Source organism: Carcharodon carcharias, chromosome 2 (assembly GCF_017639515.1).
Source record: "Carcharodon carcharias isolate sCarCar2 chromosome 2, sCarCar2.pri, whole genome shotgun sequence".
Lineage (NCBI taxonomy): Eukaryota > Metazoa > Chordata > Chondrichthyes > Lamniformes > Lamnidae > Carcharodon > Carcharodon carcharias.
The window spans coordinates 189,955,255-189,976,337 of record NC_054468.1 but is presented as its reverse complement, the minus strand read 5'-3'; the positions used below and the strand labels follow the sequence as shown (position 1 = coordinate 189,976,337).

At 42.1% G+C, this 21,083-nt stretch overlaps 1 protein-coding gene and 1 long non-coding RNA gene across 9 annotated transcripts in view; one reads left to right on the top strand and one right to left on the bottom strand.

The window, feature by feature from the left end:
• LOC121290006 (G patch domain-containing protein 2-like) overlaps positions 1–21,083 on the top strand; it is a 287,430-nt gene that overhangs the window by 72,711 nt on the left and 193,636 nt on the right. The gene's annotated exons all lie outside the window — the stretch shown is intronic.
• LOC121290054 overlaps positions 1–21,083 on the bottom strand; it is a 115,271-nt gene that overhangs the window by 3,869 nt on the left and 90,319 nt on the right. The window contains exon 2 of the long non-coding RNA XR_005945697.1: positions 3,912–4,167. This is a non-coding gene — a long non-coding RNA (uncharacterized LOC121290054). The remainder of the gene's footprint in view (positions 1–3,911; positions 4,168–21,083) is intronic.

The window sequence follows — 21,083 nt, the reverse complement described above, 5'->3', positions numbered from 1 at the left end:
ATCTAACCACCTCCTTGACATTCAATGACATTACCATCACCAAATCGCCTACCATCAACATTCTGAGGGTGACCATTGACCAGAAAGTTAACTGAACCAGCTATATAAATATCGTGGCAACAAGAGCAGTTCAGAGGCTGGGAATCCTGGGGCAAGTAACTCACCTCTTGACTTCCAAAGATCTGTCCACCATATACAAGGCACAAGTCAGGAGTGTGATGGACTATGCTCTACTTGTCTGGATCAAATTAGCTGCAGTAGCGTTCAAGAAGCTCAACACTGTCCAGGACAAAGCAGCTTGCTTGATCGGCACCCCATCCACTGTTTTAAACACTCACCACTGGTGCACAAGTGGCAGCAGTGTGAACCATCTCCAAGATACACTGCAACAGCTCACCAAGACTCCTTCAACAACACCTTCCAACCCATGACCTCTATCACCAAGAAGTGCAAGGTCAACATGAGTAGGGAAGCACCACTATTTGCAAGTCCTCCTCCAAGCCACACACCATCTTGTCTTGGATCCATATTGCCATTCCTTCACTACTGCTAGGTCAAAATCCTGAAACGCCCTCACTAACAGCACTTTGGGTGTCCCTACACCACAGGGACTGCAGCAGTTCAAAAAGGCAGCTCACACCACCTTCTTAAAGACAATTAGGGATGGTGAAACTGCTGGCTTTTCCAGTGATGCCGATATTCCATTAACAAAGTTTTAAAAAAAAGCCAAATGACAGATGGCAGAACTTTAGTCACACAGACATATGCACTCCTACAGATGAGTTTAATATTTCTGTGAATCATAGTTAATCTAAAATTATTGTGAGAGCCTTGGTTCGGTGAAACAGCAGTATCCCTCTCGCTTCTGAGTCAGAATGTTGTGATTTCAAACCCCATTTCCAGAGCGCGCTGTGTGTGTATGTGTGGGGGGGGCAGCTTGTATGAAGGCTTTGATGTATCAGAAGCGAGGAATCTTAAGTGGGTAGACATAGGTGTAAAGGGTACATTTGCTTTTTTAAATAAACCAGATTAGCTTGAATTCAAAAGAGGGTGTGAAATGTTTCACCTAGCCAGGCAGAAGTCAAGAAACAGCTGGCAGAATATTGCGTGCGGGTGCGTGCCCGACAAGCCTGAGCATAAAGTGACGCGTGATGACGTCAGGCGTGGGTCCCGATGTCATCACGCTGTCTCGCAATATTTTGTTTGGTGGGCACACACCGGAGTCAGCTGCACGCCTGCCGGCTATTAAAAGTCCTATTAAGGCCAAAGAAACTAATTAAATTCAAATTTATGCTGCCCGTCCAATCTAATGATTGGTGGACAGGTGAAAAGGCCATGCGGCTTTTACATTTTTTAGGAAACCTCATTCACGGACGGGGTAAAGTTTCCTAAAGCAAATAAACATTAAATAAACGTTTAATTTTTGAATTATAAATATATCCCAGCTCATGTGACAGAATCACATGAGGGGACATATTTTCTGACATTTTTATTTATTACTTTGTTTTACACAGTGCTTCATATCCCTGAGACATGGAGCTTCCTTGGAGATTGAAGCGCTCTTTCACGTGCATGCACGAACTGCATGCTAGGCCCGCTCTCCCTCCTCTCCCTGCCCGCACAGGTAGCAGTCAGTGCTTAATTGGCCCACCTGCATGAAATTGAGTTGCGGAGCCGATCGCGGTTGGCTCCCTGACTGCCCGTACCGAGCACCCCAGCCAAGGACAAAATCCTGCCCGGTGTGTTTATTTTTCCCAAAGATTATTGGTAAAATTGGTACTATGAGGGATATTTATTATTAGAGAGGTAAAGTCCAAAGACATAGTGAAATAATGGGAGTTTGCATTCAAAGGGTAAAATATGTATAAATGAGCAAAGGCTGTATGTAAGGATAGTCATTCTAAGATCTAAAACAAGTGTGAAAAAGCCTCCAGCATCTAAACCTCAAGCTGCTGTCTACAAAGAACTGAAGTTAATAAAACTCACTTTGAATTGGATTGTTCAGAGTATTGTGTTTCCTTGCCTGTGTCTTTTAAAATCTATGGGCAAAATCTTCATCTCAGCGGGCAGGCGTGTGCCCAATCTGCTCGAGTGAGAAATGACGGGCATTGATGTTGTGCAATAGTTCGGTCTGTTAAGGCCATTAAAGAATCAATTAAGTTAAATTTTTCGCAGCCCGTCCAACCTCATGGGCAGGATGAGGTTTCCAAAAGCAAGTAAAAATAAAAGTTTTAAAACTTAATTAATACCATGTCCCTGCTCATGTGACAGAGTCACACGAGGGGCCATGTTTTAATACATTTCTCAATTCTTTATTTTTTTTTAAAACTCTTCATCTCCCTGAAGCAGCTCTGTGCTGTGCTGCCACTTGCACTTCACGCTGGGTCGGCCTTAATTGGCCCGCCAGCATAAAATTGCCTTCCAGCCTCGAACGCGGGTGGCAGTCATCTTCCCGACCACCTCCGCCAAACCCGCCTGACATGGGCTAAATTCTGCCTTATGTGTCTCACTGTTGGCCTTAACAAAAGCGTAACTGGAAGTTAGATTTACTGGGGGATTTAGAAGATATCATAGTAATTTGTAGTTTTACGTTTGTGCTTAAAATCATTTTTTCTATTAAGAATGGTTTAATTTAGTTTTGTAAGAAACCTATAAGACTTGGTCTTATTACTACTGAATTCAAGGTACGCATCTTGAAATTTATACATATTGCAAACACTTATAGCAGTTGTTTCAAATTTCACTTTGGGATTTGAGCAGCTCAGCATTTGCCATCGGCTGTGCAACAGCACAGAGACTTGAGCACATGGTCTAAGCTGGCACTTTGTGCAGAAGTGAGAGTGTGTTGCACTGTTGGAGATGCTGTGTTTCAGATGCAATATCAAATTGAGGCTCCTGTCTATCGTGTCTGTATCAAAAAAACAGGGGGAGCTCTTACTGTGTTTTGGCCAATATTTATCTCTCAACTATCATCCAAAATAGATGATCTGACCATTTATCTCATTGCTATTTGTGGGAGTTTGCAAATTGGCTGCTGCATTTTTTTCTTTATTCTATCATGGGATGCGGGTGTTTCTGGCAAGGCAAACATTTGTTGCCGATCCCTGATTGCTCTTGAATTGAGTGGCTGTGAGTCAACCACATTGCTATGGATCTGGGTAAGGGTGGCAGATTTCCTTCCCTAAAGGACATTAGTGAACCAGATGGGTTTTTACAACAATCAATGATAGTTTCATGGTCACCATTACTGAGACTAGCTTTATAATTCCCAGATTTATTAATTGAATTTAAATTCCAACAGCTGTCGTAGTGGAATTTGAACTCATGTCCCCAGTGCATTAGCCTAGGCTTCTGGATTACTAGTCCAGTGACATTACCACTAAACCACCGTCTCCGCGTACATGTATTTTCATATACCACAATAATGACTACACTTCAAAAATGAAGTGCTTTGAGCCATGCTGAGATTATAAAATATGCTATATAAATGCAAGTTTTTTTAATTTTTGAAATCTGTTTTTGTTTTGAATTGCAGGTGTTGAATATACTCATAAAAAGCTATCTCATAGGAAAAAAAATTAGCAGGGTTCGTTCTGGCCACTTGCCAATTTTCTAGTTACTAATGCAGGCTTTATATGGTGAAATATATTTTCATTTGGCTAATAACCTGGTGAAAAAGTACTATGTCACAGTATCATTGTATTTAATGGGTTGACTGATGAACTTCAAATCTGGCTAATAAATTTTCTGACTGGCTAATTTTATGACTAGTAATGAAAGAGATCCAGCTCTGTCCTCAAGTGGAAATATAAAACTAAAAGTGAAATTTAGTATAGTGTGGAATGCATGCACTTTGTTTAATTTTTTATAATACTTTTTCAAAACATTAAAATCACAATTGTCCTTTTCACCTTTGTGAATTGTGTTCAATCGCAGCCCACTCATATAGGACAACTTTCTGTTGTTCCGATGCTGTCTCTCTCATAGCTTGTAAAGGGGTATTTGCCCTATGATAATCTGGTTGCCTATCGATTTTTGTCCACAATACAGTTTTGCTTTATATTCAACATAATGGCCCACATTCAATGTCTACACGTGTGTAGTGGAAATTAAGCAGTTGCTGTCTCAGTTGCCTCTGCTCCTCCAGAATTTTCATTGCCCTGATACCTAAAAAAAAAAGACAAAGCATTCAAATACATGGAAGGGCGTGAATTTGTCATACTTAATGTGATAACTACCCACTAAGCAGGCCAGAAAACATTAGGGTTTGTCCATTCAAGTGTAAGTGAGTTTTTAACGGCATGATAAGCCTTAATTACTGCCATACAACCTCTCTGGCACTGTAAATTATCCTTTAAAAGCGGAGTCTTATTCCTTCAGATTTTGATTAATATTGGAAACTTCTCTCCATCTTAATCTGGTCTCTCTTTCCCTCTCTTTTTCATTCGCTTTCTGTAGCTTATATGACATGGAATTAAATATTCTGATGCCTCCTGTTTTAGGCTCTGCATGTTACAGTAAGGATTCCTCAATCTGATTATGGAACTACACCCTGTTCACACAGGTCCCAGATCCCCTGTAGAGAGCACATAACTGTTTGGCTCTCTAATACCCACACGTTCCAGCACAAAAGCCCACAAAGTTGTAGTCAAGTGTAAATGTAAATAACTGGCATTCATTCACCACCGGCCATAAAATCTGAGCTATTGGCTACACATTGTTGGGGCGGTAGGAATATGGCTCTGAGATTAAAATTAAGTGTACATAATGCAGGGAACTGCCAGTATGCAATCTTGTAGATATTTTGTTATGCAGTTACCTGGAGAGAAGCCAGGCTTATTCCTTTAGAGAACAGAAAAAGCTAAGGAGAAATTTAAGTCATGTAAAATCATGAAGAGCTTGAGAGAGTAAAAAAGGAGAAACTTTTTCTCCTGTTATAAGGGTCAGTAAGCACAGCACTTAGATTGAATGCAATTACGCTTATGCTAAAGAGCTGGAGGTGAGATGAGGAGAATTTTTTTTTAACACAGCAAGTTATTACGATCAAGAAAGCACAGAAAGGGTAGTGGAGGAGTTTCAGTAGTAACTTTCAAAAGAGAATTGGATAAATAATTGAAGGAGAGAATGTTGCATGGCTGTATGGTAAGAGCAAGGGAATGAGACTAATATGCTAGCTCCTTCAACGAGCTGGCACATGAAAGATGGACTAAATGACCTCCCTGTCTGTAGGATCCATGATTCTACACTTTGCCTTTTTTCTATTTCACTTCATTAGGTAGTAAATATAGAATTAGGAAAATGTATTTTAGCATGAAGTTGTTATTATTATAACTGCATATGTAATAACTCAATAGAATATTGCATCATATGACTGATTCAATAAAATAACGAAAAGAATGAGCAAGAAATACTATTGCTTGGATCATGATTTCTGTAGGACACCATGGGATTGACACATTAGAACTAAGCAATTAGGTTAGGTTTGTATTCACATAAAAGTTTGAGTCCATTGAGTAAATAAAACGTGCAATAGCTCTGTACATTAAAGAATGAAGTATCCACAATCTTTAACAGAACTGTAATGTGCAAGAATTAATTTGACAGCTGCTTTGTGAGGATTGAGGTAGTGGAAACTTTTTTTTCATGAGACTCAACTGTCACTGTGCCATTACATATCAGCTTTCAGAGCTGGCTCTCTATGTAGCATGGCAAGAATTCAAGTAACCACATGGGAATGGCATCTGAGGGTCAGCAGACATTGTTTCATTTTATTACGATGCAGCTAAAATTACCTCCTAACAGATAAACTTCCTGTTTGCACGCTGAGGCCAGATCTTTCAGATCATTTTTCTCTTCACTTAAACACTTTGATTTTCAGAAGTGATTTATTGCTGAATGAAAGCACATGGACATCACAGTTCAGTCACTGATCCAGCATCTATTTATACAACAGAAATGCCATAGTATGTAGTTTCTCCTAATTTTAACAGCTTCAATTAGCATGATTAAGTTATTTCTGGAAAAATGTGCATATGTATTTTAAATCCCTTTTAAAACAACACTTTGGTGTGTGCTTCTTGAGAAAGGTAGCTGTGTTGTTGGAAATGGTGATATCATGTATATTAGTAATGCATTTCTAAAAATAGATTGAAATGAAGGAAGCACATGTGAAATTGAAAAGCTACTTTTTGTGAGCATAGCTTACTTCAGAGCTATTAACCTTGTCCCTAAACCAGAGGAGGAACTTTATTCACATAGCTACTGTTTAATCAAAGTAACCTTTGACAACCAAGGAGTTAAAATTGTCTCCCAATCTATCTTGATAATCATCTTACAAAGATCCAAGGAGTTTCCTTTAATGAAATCAATACCAAAGGCTTTAGCTTTGACAGGTGCTGCGAATCCAGTGGAATCTCATTATTACAAACCTCTCATTACGACAAACTTTCCCAAACACCAGCCTCCTGAGTTCGGTGTAAGTTCCATTAAAGCTCATGAGGAGTTCAACCTCAATAAAGTGAATCCCTTGCTGAGAGGAATGTTTTTGTCAATCCCCTCAATGTTGCACTCATTTTTTTTGAAGCACTGTTGCTTTTGTATTCAAAGAATCCATATTTAAACTAAGTTAAAAGTTATCTTAAATGTTTATTAAACTTCAGATATATGAGTGTAATTCAAGCCATTACCTTAATGTGTCAAAAGGGACACGTTTACATTTCAAAACCAGTTCAGAATATTGTTAGCTGCTCGGAAGCAATCGATGTATTCATAAAATGCTCAATTTTGTAATTTTTTAAAACATTTTGTAATAGAGTTAAGCAATATAATTTTCATTCTTTATACTTCATTCTTTCCTTAACGTTTGGCCTAAAATGGTTTTAGTGTAAGAATACCGAAATTGTGCCCCAATGTTGATGTATTACTGCAAAGACATTGACTTAATTATTGGAGTGGTTTCATAAGATGTTTTGAGTTTAATTCCTTTTTAAACAAAATATGATATTAAGTTAGTTACAAAATTATTTAAAAAGCAAAGAAAAATTGAAGTGTAATATTGAAATGCACTTTTTCCTTGGTTTTGTGTTCATTTGCCTTTTCTTTTTATTAAAGGGTGAATCATATATGTTCAAATTTGTTGAATACATACTTGTATAAACTGTCTTAGTTACAGTATTTGCAGCAATAGAAAGATAAACTGTTGCCACTGATGGTACTGTAAAGCAAGCGCTTTGCACCAAGGGTAAAAATGCTTCATAAAATAACTGAAAATAGATTATTATAAGCTTCACTTGTGATTTATGATGCTTTCTTTGTAAAATGAGAATCTGAGCAAATGCTGCATGCCGCACATTTCTGAATAGGCCCTGGCTACCATCCTCTGATCTATGCAGAATTAATGTCTCTGCGAACAGATCTTTTGATGGTGCATATGTGCTAAGTGCATGGATTTGCTGCTACAGTTTGAACATTTCTTAAATTAAAATGTATTGCCCCTTCTAGCTATATTGATTTACACATTGCTGTGTCAATATTAACTCCAACAATTTTTCCAATAACTAATAAGGATCTGCCAGTGTGGCTTGACTTCATCAGTGTGTGGTTAAATTCACACAGTAATATTTTGCTTTTCTTTTATTCCCTGATTCTAGAGCCTTCTGTATATTTTCCCATTTACTGGTTAAAGTAAAATGCTCAGACATTAGAGTTCTAGCAGAAGTCTTAAAATTAAACCTTGTATATGAAGTGGGACAGGTAATCTTGCTCAATGTGGGTGTGGGGCGGGGGAGTTTATTTTTGGCAAGAGCATTTTGAAGATGAGCATCTCTTATTTTCAAACCTTAACAGTTTACTACTGTAAATTGCTGTTTCAGATTCACAGTACCGGCTTCATCAGTTGATAAACCAACAACTGATCATTCAGTACTTGAATTTTTCTAAAGGATTTAAATGAATTATTATGTTCAAATTCTAACATTCATACAAGCCTCCTCTAAGACTTTGAAAAAAATTGCTATAATCAATTTTGATGTAAACATGATGTTTACATAATTTGAGAAAATATAATTGATCATTCTGTAGACTTCAGGTATGATACTGTGCAAATGGAAATTGCCTTGTTTAGGAAAATAGCTTGCAGGAGACTTGTGGTACTTATAAGCTTGGTTTTATCTGCAGTTATCTTTGATTTGTTGAAATATCTGAATTTTTATGGAAAATTATAGTTAGGGCAATCTAATTCAATTGAGACCCCTTCAGTTGAATTCCTAGTTGCCAAGGAAAAAGTTTAGTTCCATTAGGACTATGCTTAACAGTCGTCAAGGGTTTCGTTAACAGTTGCATTTAAAATGCAGAATCTACTTTCTGTCACTAGATGCCACTGGTTCACTTGCAGTAGAGATGCATTATCTGTAAACATTTAATAAGTCCTAATTTGTTCCTCACATTGTTCTGGCAACTGCAAAGCTGGTTATGTTTTTGTTTTATCTGCTCTTACAGTGAATTACTAATTTTAATAGGTATGATTAATGTGACACTGAAAGTGATGTTAAAAAGGACCAAACAGCAGGTACCCAGATTCAGTTGCAGTCCTAGAGTATGTGTGGCACTTGCCTAAAGGTTTGCTTATTCTATCCTTCTGGTGATGTATACTTGCCTATTTGATATGTCCCCATAGCAGAGTGCCACACCCCCCTGTTTACTGAACTAAACCAAGTTTCAAGGGATGCGGTTGGAGGCAGGGCCATCTATTTTTAACAGCACTCAGGAACTGTCAACTTTGGAGAAGTTGTTTAATTTATTGAGATGTTGGTAAGTGTATATTTCCTCATGCACCAAAGCATAGTTTACTTTCTTGTTGCTGTTATAGCCTATATCCTTTTTTTGGTCTTGGGTTTCTTTTCTTTCTTTGTGGCAATGTCCTATTTTTGCTTTCATTCATTCATTCCATCCATTCCTTTTTTGTAAATTTCCCAGTCCTTAGATTATTGCATTTGGTCAAAGGTTCTTATACTGACAAATAGATCTCATGTCGATTCCTCTCCCCTTGATTAGTATATGTCTAGGTCATTTTCCCATCCAGTTTTGCCTTGGGTGCTTGTATTTGCTGTTGTAGCAAAGAGGGAATTAAGTAAGAGAGAGAGCTCTCCTACATGTAAAACCATCCCCTTCCTTAATCTGATGATATAGTGGTTTCATATCACATAAAAGCCTAGGAATATCTGCTTTCCATAATACTCTGACGGACTTGTTTCAAGATTCGAATTGGGTATTCGACCTACATATGCAGATATTGGGCAGGAATGGAAATCACATTTTTACTGCTATTGTATGATACTCTAGTTATGGGATGTAATTATTTCACTCCAGTGGATAGCAGTCTGTAACTTTGCAGTTATTCTTAATCACTGATTCAAGTCAGATCGTCAATTTTTACTGAATTCTGGATATTTTTGCTTTGATCTAAGCTTGGTTGAAACTGCACAAACCTATTTCAATAGGAAGGCAAATGGAATGTTGTTTATTGCAAGGGGAATCAAATATAAAAGTAGGGAAACTTTGCTACAGTTGTACAGGGCGTTGATGAGACCACATCTGGAATGCTCTGTATAGTTTTGGTCTCCTTACTTAAGAAAGGATATAATTGCATTGAAGAAGCAGTTCAATGAAGGTTCATTCGACTAATTCCTGAGATGCAGGAGTTATCTTAGGAAGAAAGCTAGGACAGGTTGGGCCTGTATCCATTAGAATTTAGAAGAATTAGGTGATCTTATTGAAACAAATAAAATCTTGAGGGGACTGGACGGGGTGGATGTTAAGAGGATGTTTCACCTTTTAGGAGAATCTAGGACCAGGTGATAGAGTTTAAAAATAAGGGGTCTCCCATTTATGACGGAGTTGAGGAGAATTTTTTTCTGTCAGAGGGTCATTGCTCTATGGAATTTTCTTCCCCAGAGAGCAGTGGGAACAGGTTCATTGAAATTTTTAAAGGGGATTTAGATAGTTTCTTGATTGGCAAGGGAGTCAAAGGGTATAGGGGGTAGACAGGAAAGTAGAGATGAGGCCACAATCAGATCAGCCACAATCTTATTGAATGATGGACTATGCTTGAGGGCCTGAATGACCTACTCCTGCTCCAAATCAGTATGTACATAGGATACCTGCATCCATCTTAGAGAAACCTTTTCTCCATCTTTCCAGGTTTGCTCTATAAATCATCTCCCCTTTTTCCTGAGGGTCAAAGGGTGTGTTCTAACCCACTGCACTGCCTGTCATATGTAAGGTTGGTTTTGCAGCCATTTTATTCAAAAAGTGACTTTATCTTTAAGTTTATCAAAGTATTGAATGCAAGACAAAAATTTTTATCTCACAGGCTAATTCCCAAATCTTTACTAGATACTTATTTGTAGAAGTAATTTCTTCAATTTATTCCAACTCTACTTCTATTAGTAAAGTGCTAGAGTTGCAAAGCTTCCACCAGAATCATCATGTAACATGAAGATTTCTATTTGCTACATGTTCTTTGAAAGACAATTATCTGAAAGCATATTTGTTCTTACTTATAAAAGCTTTTTGCCACAAAATAGTCCCTGATTTGTGGGATTGTTGTACTTTATTTTTATTTATATTCCGACAATTCAAACTTTGGATACATTAAAAATAATCAAGTTAAAATAGTTGGCAGACAAACACTACTCAGCAGTCAAAAATGCACCAATTGTACATGATACAATTGAGTTTCTACAAGAGTGCCAATAAATCCAATGGGTGGAATCATCTCAGATTTGCATGAAGTGCACAAGCGGTCAGGTAAAACGATATTTTATCCACCGGCCGCAGTGGTGGCTTTTCACGCCATATCATCTCAAACCCGCTGCATTAATTATGCATTACGCTGTTTCCAAGGTGGACAGGTTCTCATTCGCCCGTCACGCCATCACCTCGCCGCTTCAGCATGCCAGGCGCCATATTTAAAGTCCAGTTGCACGCACACCTCCCAGTGCTTCCAACCCATGACTGCTGCAAAGAAGACCTGGCCCTGAAAGGCAAAAAGACTGCAGCCCCCGGACTCAATGACACGTCCCTCGAGTGCCTTTTGGACGCAGTGGAGGCTCGCATGATGTCCTCTACCCCAGCTCTGGCCACAGGATGGGCAGCAACCTCGCTAATCTGGCTTGGGAGGCGGTGGCAGCGGTGATCAGCGCTAATGCCCTGCAAAAGAGGACTGCCACCCAGTGCCACTACAGGATGAATGGTCGCATTTGTTTCGCCAAGGTAATTCACTCTTATCACTCACTCACTCTCAACCCCCACACATTCTCAAACCCATCACATGTCTACAGGGCTCTTGCACCTCAAAGGGCAACACCAGTAACTCTCACTCACATCTCCATTAGGCTCATACCCTCTCGAGCTCGTGTCGTTATTCTGTCCATGGCTTCGCTCACCACACTAATATTCCACGCAGTGCCATGTGTCCTGCTCACACACTCTCCATCTGTTTTCATGCAAGAGAAGCCTGCTTACATCAGGAAGAGGGGGGTGGAGTGTCCCATATTAGGCCCCTCACTCACTTTGAGTGTGCCATCGCACTGACTGGTGAGGACATGGACTGTGTGGTGACAGTGAGGTCAGCGGTGAACACCCTTGTAAGGATCCTGCCCCACATCATCACTCTCTCAATGCAAATGTGAGTGCTCTCTCTTCTGCTTTTGACTGTGCTGCCATGCGCTATGTATCTTTACTTTGGCTCACAGGGAGCTCTGCCAAGTAACACCCTCAGCCAGCCATTCCCTCAGCTCCATCCACGTCCTCACCTCCAGCCAAGAGGACACCTCCTCCATTGGAGAGCTGGAAATAAGCAGCCTGGAAGACCCATCACAGCGCTTACCCGCACCCTCCACCATTGCAGAGATACACATCTCAGTGGGACCAAGACCTAGAACAGGCTCGGTTTCGCAATCTGGTGGTCACCGCACGGACACATGTCCTCAGAAGCAGGAGGCGGGTTCAGTCAAGCTCCCCGGCACTCGGAGGACTGCTGGGGTTCAGACATCTGCGAGGTCCAAGTCAGATGACGAGCATCCAGATTTGACCTTCCAACTGATGGTGGAGAGTTAGAAGGCAGGGTAACGTCACGCAGAGCTGTTCAAATCCCTTAGCAGAGTGGCATGCAAGCTGGAGGACTGAGCCTGCCTGCTCTCTGATGAAGTGGTGCACATGTGTGCGTGCATGGAGGTCTCCATAGGGAGGGTGGTGGACGCCATGGAGACCCTGGCCCAGCAGAACGCGGAGATGTGTGCAGATCTGTTCTCATTCACGGGAATCATGGTTGAGTTCCTGCTGTGGCAATGCAAGAGAGAAACAGGGCACCTTGACATCCCTCCAGGTGCTCCTTCCCCTCAAAGTGTCAGGTCGGGACCCCCCAAGCACCCGAAGGAAGCAGGAGCGCGAACTGGACACCCCTGGGTCATCCAGTGGGGAATCTCAGAGGCTGCCCCCTCCCTCCAAGTCCCCTTTGCTTGTGAGCCCCTCAACCACATCCTCTGTCATCGCAGAGGAAGCAGCCAGCAACGGGTGATTCTGGAGGGAGAAGTGTGTGTGTGTGTGTGTGTGTGTGTGTGTGTGTGTGTGGCAGGGCCTTTGGAAGCCTCATGCAAGCACTCTTCCACGCACGTGGATTCTTCCTGTATCATACTCACCTCAATGTCCTGAGCATTTTCAATGCTGCCTGCTGGGGTTCGCTTTCAGTTGTCCATCTGAGTCCATCTCCATCCACCCACTGATCACACTCCCATTCAGCACCTGATCTCCTCCACCACGACTGTTGGTTCACTTTTGATTTGGACAGCAGGATTCGGATTCAGTTTTTCGTGCGATCCCCCATCTTTTCCCTTCCCCAGCTCCCTCATCACAGTTGACCCACCCGGCATCATCCTTCCACCTACCCTCTGTGACCTATCAACCACAACCCTTTTCCTTTGGGGATGCCCAGGTGAACGTGCACGTTCCCGTCCTTCCCGAAAATTCCCACCCCATCACATTCACCACCCCGACCTCCTATTTCCCACCCCCAGGGTCCATGTCTGCCTCCGAGTCCCTGCCAACCACCCTCGCTGTCCCTTCTATGCCACCATCGAACCCTCACCCTCCCTACCGACTCACTCTACCTTAGTCATTCTTACCATTCCCTTATACCATGCCTACCCTTGGTTCGGCTCTGCAGGAGACATTCATGGACCCATCAGAGTCCTCCCTTGCATGTTCACCCGGACATCCCGTCTCAGGACCCCTTAGCCCCCAGAAGCCCCTTCCTGCTCCAGACCCCTTCCTCCCTCTGGACCCCTTTCCCCCCCACCCCCCACCACTGAACCAGAACCTCTTCACCCCACCCCATCCTGAGTCCCCCCACTGCCTCCCCCCACCCCCCAGCTTAATCCCTTTCCCTTCTGGACTCCCTCAGACACCCTAAGTTCTTCCATCACCTTTAGTCCTTCCCCCCTACTGACGCCTTTCTCCACACTTCTTCCCCCATCCTTAATCCTTCCTGCCTCCTGACTTCTTCGTCCCCCGGACTCTCTCCCCCCCGGATTATCTCACTTCTCCACACACTCCCTCCACCCTATGGACTCCCCCCCCCCGCCCTCTCCAAACTCCTTCCTCCCCTTGGACTCCCTCCCCTCTCCCCTCTCCACACTCCTCCACCCCCTTCTCCACATTCCTCCGTCCCCTCGCCGCACTTATCCCGCTCCTCCCCCCGTCCTCCCTCCCCTCCCCTCCCCGTCCTCCCACCTCCCCCTCCCCGCACCTCCCCCATTCTGCCTCCCCGCCCCTCCTCCGTCCTCCCTCCATCCCCTCCCCCTCCCCCTCCTTCCTCCCCTCCCCCCATACTACCCCAGCCTCCCTCTTTCCCCGTCCTCCCTCTCCATCATCCCTCCCCTCCTTCACGCTCTGTATTCCCCCAGGACTCACCCCCCGCTTCTCCGCACTCCGTCCTCCCCCAGGACTCACTGCCCTCCTCCGCACTCTTTCCCTTCTATCCCCCTTACAACTACCTTTCCAGTTGTCATCTTCTCCCTGTTATCTTTTCGTCCCTCCATACTCCCTCCACCCCCTCCCGACCTTACCACCCCAACGCCTCTTCCCCTCCCTCTCCCAGTCCTAGGCCTTCCTGTCCCACCCACTCGACCACCATCTGTTGTGAGCATCAACTGTGACTTTCCAACTGCCGTGAGCTGCTTCACAGTAGAGCCATATCCATGAGAATCCACCCAGCATTCCATAGATGTTTCTCCTGGATCCTGTTGCTGTTGGGTTGCAGCATCTTCTGCTCCTCGGGTGTCCGTGATCTGATCAAGGAAAGGAAGCCCTGAAATACATACTCAACAGAAATCTAACGCCTGCTTTTTTCTCTGTCGTCCCTATGAATTTATTATGGATTACCAGTTCAGGTGAAAGCTCAAAGCCTATCCCAGGCCATCTCAATGGCCAACTTCAGAAGAAGTCTGAATTCTGTGTGTGAGGCAGTAGTCCTTTCATTTTTTTCAAATTTGATTATTTGATCCATCTGTTAAGACAAACTTCAAATTAAGTATCCACCATTTTTACCCTCCTTTGGTATATTTCTAAGAAGTATAAACAATTTCTGGAAGTTATCAATTTGCATTGAAGTTAGACTTTCTTGATCTTGGATGAAGCTTTTCCTGCTCAGCTTACCCCTTCCAACCCATTCTTTCTCCGACCTGCTGGGAATTTCACAGAATCACAGTGCAGAAGAGGCCCTCTGGCCCATTGAGTCTGCACCGACATGTGAGAAACACCTGACCTACCTACCTAAACTCATTTACCAGCACTTGGCCCATAGCCATGAATGTTATGACGTGCCAAGTGCTCATCCAGGTACTTTTTAAAGGATGTGAGGCAACCCGCCTCCACCACCCTCCCAGGCAGCACATTCCAGACCGTGACCACCCTCTGGATAAAAAGTTTTTCCTCACATCCTCCCTAAACCTCCTGCCCTTCACCTTGAATTTATGCCCCCTTGTGACTGACCCTTCAACTAAGGGGAACAGCTGTTCCTTATCCACCCTGTCCATGCCCCTCATAATCTTGTACACCTCGATCAGGTCACCCCCCAGTCTTCCCTGCTCCAATGAAAACAACCCAAGACTATCCAAACCCTTTTCTTAACTTAAATGTTTCATCCCAGGCAACATCCTGGTGCATCTCCTCTGCACCCTCTCCAGTGCAATCACATCTTTCCTATAATGTGGCAACCAGGACTGCACACGGTACTCCAGCTGTGGCCTCACCAAGGTTCTATACAACTCCAACATGACCTCCCTACTATTGTAATCTATGCCTCGATTGATAAAGGCAAGTGTCCCATATACCTTTTTCACCACCCCACTAACATGCCCCTCTGCCTTCAGATATCTATGGACACACACGCCAAGGTCCCTTTGTTCGTCAGAACTTCCTAGTGTCATGCCATGCGTTGAATACTTATTTGTCAAATTACTCCTTCCAAAGTGTATCACCTCACATTTTTCAGGGTTAAATTCCATCTGCCACTTATCTGCCCATTTGACCATCCCATCCATATCTTCCTGTAGCACAAGGCACTCACCCTCACTGTTAACCACCCGGCCAATCTTTGTGTCGTCCGCTTTCATGAAAATGATCCCCACAGTGCATTAGTGCTGTCATCCTTGAACGATGCCTTCATCAAAAGTCATGCAGAATTTGTCTATAATTGCTGTATTGTGATGTGGGAATAGGGCAGGATCTTCAAGGCTGTACTTCAAGCAAAATGCTTGATCAGACACTGTGCCTCTGATTTCCCTGTTTTGCCAATTCCTTTAGTTTGTAAAGGATAAATCTGTGTCAAATTAATTTTTCCTGATTATAGCATTTCCTCTTACAAGTACCTTTTCCCTCCAGTGACTGGACAACTTGGTTCATATCACTATCCTTGACCAAAAAAAAAATGATTATAGGAAACTTCTAAAGAATGTTCAGTTTATGAGGCATAGGCTAAGAAATTACCTTCCATCAATGTAAGTGAGATTGGCAAACTCTTTTATTTTAATTATTCTTTGTTTTAGTATGGAAAATAGATTTATTTTCTGTGCTTTCCCTTTGTACATTTTTCTATCGTTGTAAAGTATAAATTGCCAGAACTTCATGATCCTTCCTATGATCTGTTTAACTCATGATGGTCTGCAGACCTGTGGGGCAGTTGCTTTAACAGTGAATTTTAGTTCAGCAACAGAATCTGTGGCACAGATCAAAAATGTTGATTATGTTATTAACCAATTTTTGGGTTCAGTTAATTCCAAACACACAACCCATCTTAATCTTGTAATTACTTCGCAACAAACTTATGGTTACAATAGCTTTGTCAAATTTCTGTGTATATTTTAAGTGAGAATCACACTACTTGCCTAAAATATAACACGTGCTGCATTTTCATCCTGGAGCTGGGTAGCGGGAGTTGGGAAAATTCCTGGTTTGGACCTCCCGCCTCAGGAACAAGTCCCCCCACAATGACGGAATTTTCATTGTTGGGTGGGTGGGGGAATGGGGGGAGTGCAGGCCGCAATCAGGCCAGCAAACCTGGCAGAAAGTTCAGAGGCTGTTGGGTGTGAAGACAAGCTGTTTAAAAGGCCCACCTCAGTGCTGTGGGACTTTGTCCCGATTATAATAAAAGCAGACTCTCCAGCCCCCTCACCCACCACACATCATTGCCCCATCCATGCCACCTCATAGTCCCTCATGCCCCCATGCCAAAATATGGCATTTCCATGCCCATTCATCGACTATATTCTGTGTAGAAGCAATGAACGCTATAATGAAAGTGGTGTGTGTTTAAAAGAGGTTTATAAAAATAGCCATTCATTAATAACTTCCCACTTTCTCAATAAAAACTGATTTCTACTACAGCTCAATAGAAGTGTCAATATTCAGCACTTAAAATCTCTTTGATCTTATGGAAATAAACCTTGTGAAATTGACAGCGTAGAACAGAGAGCCAGAGCTTTCAATCAAGCAATGTTTTCTCTGGGTTCAGGTGTTTCAACAGGTTAATGAACTTCTCGGCTCTCAGGAATACATTATGAGGCAGTGGAAAGTTATCAATTGATTTTTTTTTTGCTCATCCTATTGTCAATATAATGCTTATTGTTTCTATACAGTGTATAGTGGGTGAGTGAGATGGAAGTGCCATAGCTTAGCATAAGGGGCCATAGAGGTTTTGGAGGGGGGGCATGCATTGGCATGGGGGCACAAGGGGCCAGGGGTGGGTGGGTATACCTTGGCATGAGGAGGTGGGTGTGGGGTCATCCCCGGAATGGAGCTGGCCAGGTCGGGAGTGTATGGTGTGGGCGTGACATGAACTAGACACTCCGAAAATTGGAAACCCCTGGAATAGGGTCAGGAATCTCTGAATTGGGTCCCACCCGTCATCTTTTGAAGGGCTCCTGAATCACCCGACTCAATGACAGTTCATCCCATGATTTATGTAAGGACATGGCTTAAATAGGTCTTTTAAACAATGTAAATTATAGTTGGAAGGTATAGAGTTGCATCTTTCTATCTAGTCTCAACATATATAACAATCTACAACACTCAGCACACCTGAATAGCAGCTTCAAAGAAGTGACATAACCCCCCCACCCTCCCAACCACCAAAAAGCTAGTAAAATAGCCTGAATTCAGGCCATGACCTTAGCCCCTACTTCAATGTGACGGAGTAAATAAAATTCTTTTTTTAAATTACATTTAATTTCAGGATTCTTATTAGTATTTTGGAATCCCATGCTACAGTTTAGTCTGTTTTGTTCTGAAAACTGAAACCTAATGGCCTTGCCAATGACACATCAAAAATAATTGCAACAAGATTGCAGTGGATCATGACCTTTTCATAACTTAAGGTGCTGAGAATTGAATAGCAGTGGGGAAAAAATTAATGGCATGTGAGTGTACTATTCCAGTGGGGTACTTTAGCCATTACTGAAAGGGGTGAGCACTAGAGATACAGAGTTTATTTCATTGCGGGACACCAGGAAATGTTGACTTTGACATTTTTTGGTATATTTTCAAGTATTTTGCTTATGAAATCAAAAATGATGTGGAATGCATTAGATTGGGAAGATATAGAGAAATATAGAAAATAGGAGTAGTAGCAGGTCATTTGGCCCTTTGAGCTGCTTTGCCATTCAATATATCATGGCTGATCCTGTATCTCAATGCCGTACTCCCGCTCTGACCTCATACCCCTCGATGCCTTTAGAGCTTAGAAATCTATCTATTTCCTTCTTAAAATATTCAGTGACTTGGCCTCCACAGCCTCCTGTGGTAGAGAATTCCACAGGTTCACCACCCTCTGAGTGAAGAAGTTTCTCCTCATCTCTGTCCTAAATGGCCTACTCCGTATCCTGAAATTGTGACCCTTATTCTTGACACCCCAGCCAGAGGAAACATCATCCCTGCATCTAGTCTGTCTAGCCCTGTCAGAATTTTATACATTTCAATGAGATCCCCTCTCATTCTTCTAAACTTGTGAATACAGGCCTAGTCGACCTGATCTCTTCTCATATCTACTGAAAGTATACTGTTAGCAATTTCCAAATTTGTCACCTCAAGACTTTTCCTTCGTAAAGATATTAAATGAATGGGCCCATGAGTGAAAAAGCTAACCTCACTTCTTTTCAGAGGTTTGGATAAATTCTGGGAATCTTCAATTTACCCTTAAACAGATCTTGGAGCTAAAATACACTTCCCAGCGAAGAAATCCAAAATTTGGACGTGTGATACCAGCGAATCACATGAGATTACAGAACTGAAGGAGTCCATTTGACTCTGTGACAGTGTTGACTCTTTGTGAGAGCAATATAAAATTAATCCCACTGCCCTGCTCTGTCTGCTACAGCTTTGGTATCTATGTCTGTATCCAATTGCCCCTTAAAAATGCAGTGATGTCTTCTTTAGCCATACCTTGTAGCAAAGCATTCCATGCTGCATCAGCTATCTCCTTAATAACATTTTCCCAGCCCCTCTTTCTCAGTGAAGGATTTAAAATGACCACACTTAGTCACTGCTCTGCAACAGGAAGAAATAGTCTATTTTTGTTTATGAAGTTTCTTCAAAATTTGAACTTTTTGTTAAAACTTTATTCACTAGGTCTATAGAATCGTCATTGGTGTTACCATTTGGGTTCTGTCATGATCCCCAGCTGAGGTTACCACTGGACAAGCCTGATTCCAAGGTGGAACTCAGCTTGATAGATCCTAATTTTTATTTGTTTGTTTAGATACGTGGAGAGTAGCTACTAAGCAGAGTCACAGGAGTCAGCTGATGAACTTTTAACAAAAGAATAAAACATTTATTCAACAAGAAAAGATGAACAATATTACAACATTCCTTCACCCACTGCTATACCTTTACAGATGTATACAGACTTGTGAGGATAACACAAATTACGAAAACTATCTTATACTTTAATGTTCACTGTAAGTACACAGTCCATGTAAACCTATGGTGACCTGTGGTCAGACACGTCACACTCTGAAACCAAGTATCGGATGCCACCTCAACCAAGTGCTATGGATCTCTTATCAACTCCCCCTAGATGCTTGTCACACCATGAGTCAACCTGTCTCACTGAACTCCGTCTTTCACACAAGGGCTTCCAATCTCCATTCTCCAAGAACTTGCTTTGGAATCTTCTCTCTTGGAGGAATCTTTCTCTCAGACCTTTCCACAAGGGTTCACCTCCAGGGTTTCGAACTCTTCTTCTGATGTTCTTCTTCCCTGGGTCACCACATGCATTCAAGCTGTCCTCCATGCACTGTCTCTCACTAATGCAGCTGTCAACATTACACCGTTGCTTTACATGCCCAAAGCAAAGAGCTACAGACTTTCAGCCATCTCTTTGGACCTTCTAATCTCGCTTTTAATCTGCTTCCTTTAAACTTGAAAACTTCCTTTCTGCTCCTTACTTTCACTTCCACAGAACAGAACCTTATCCTGATTCCTGTCCTTCCTTTGACTAGAAAATCTGCTTGGGACTTTCTCCTGTTTCACTCCCTTGAATTTTGGGGACTTTAGCTTGGGACTGGCTATCTGTTCCCTTTGCTCCAGTCTCTCCTGGCAGCTACTTTCAAACCCAACTGAACTCAAAGAGCTTCCAAATCAAGCGGCTGTTTCTAGTTTCTTCTGTGTCTGTATCTATGGGAGGGACCTGCCTCTCTGGACCCCTGTTGCTGGGCAATAGCCTGGGTTTATTTTTAACTCTTGTTTGCTTTACTGAGCTGAGTGTCATAAAACTCTTATCAGAAATGCAGGCATCTTTTAAAGTGAAACTAAAACTCAACTTGACCTTTTTTTAACCCACAAATACAGAAATACAAATAAAACTTAAACTTTAAAGCTAAAACTCATTCCTAACACCTACAAATCCAAATCTAACATAGGTAAACTATCTCTATTTCCTAACAGTTCATATCATAGGAGGACTGTGAAATATGTTGGTGTGTGGAGAATTAGTATTTTAAGTTTAGCATGGTATGCCTGTGTGTTTATTTATCAAACACATGTACAGTTGCATTGCAAAAATATGCGGAGGTAGAAGCAACGCTATTTGAATAGTCTGGTAATGGTTTATGCTGTGGCACCTCCAAATGCATCCTGGTGTGAAATTATCCCACATTGCAGTGGTCTTTCAAGCTGGGAAAAAATTAAAACTTTGTTTAATTGTGCTGGGACTAATAAGATTATAATGATTTGCCTAAGAGCATGCCCTCTGCTCATTTCTCCACGCCTCGCGATCTTGCACTTTCCTCTGCAATTGCTCGTAGGAGCCTCCCATTTTCTATTTCAACTTGCCTCATCATTCTGCTTCTCCCTCTTGGTCTACATTCCCCTAATCTTCCTTCAGTCACCTCCTTCAAGAAAGACTGTACTTAGTAATTAAAACACATTTGTGCAGACTCTTTTGCAGTCAAAATGAAGAGCAAATAAAACTGCAGAGAAGGGTTGGAAATAAAGGTTCCTATGACTAGATCCTGAAGCATAGCGTTGTTTTA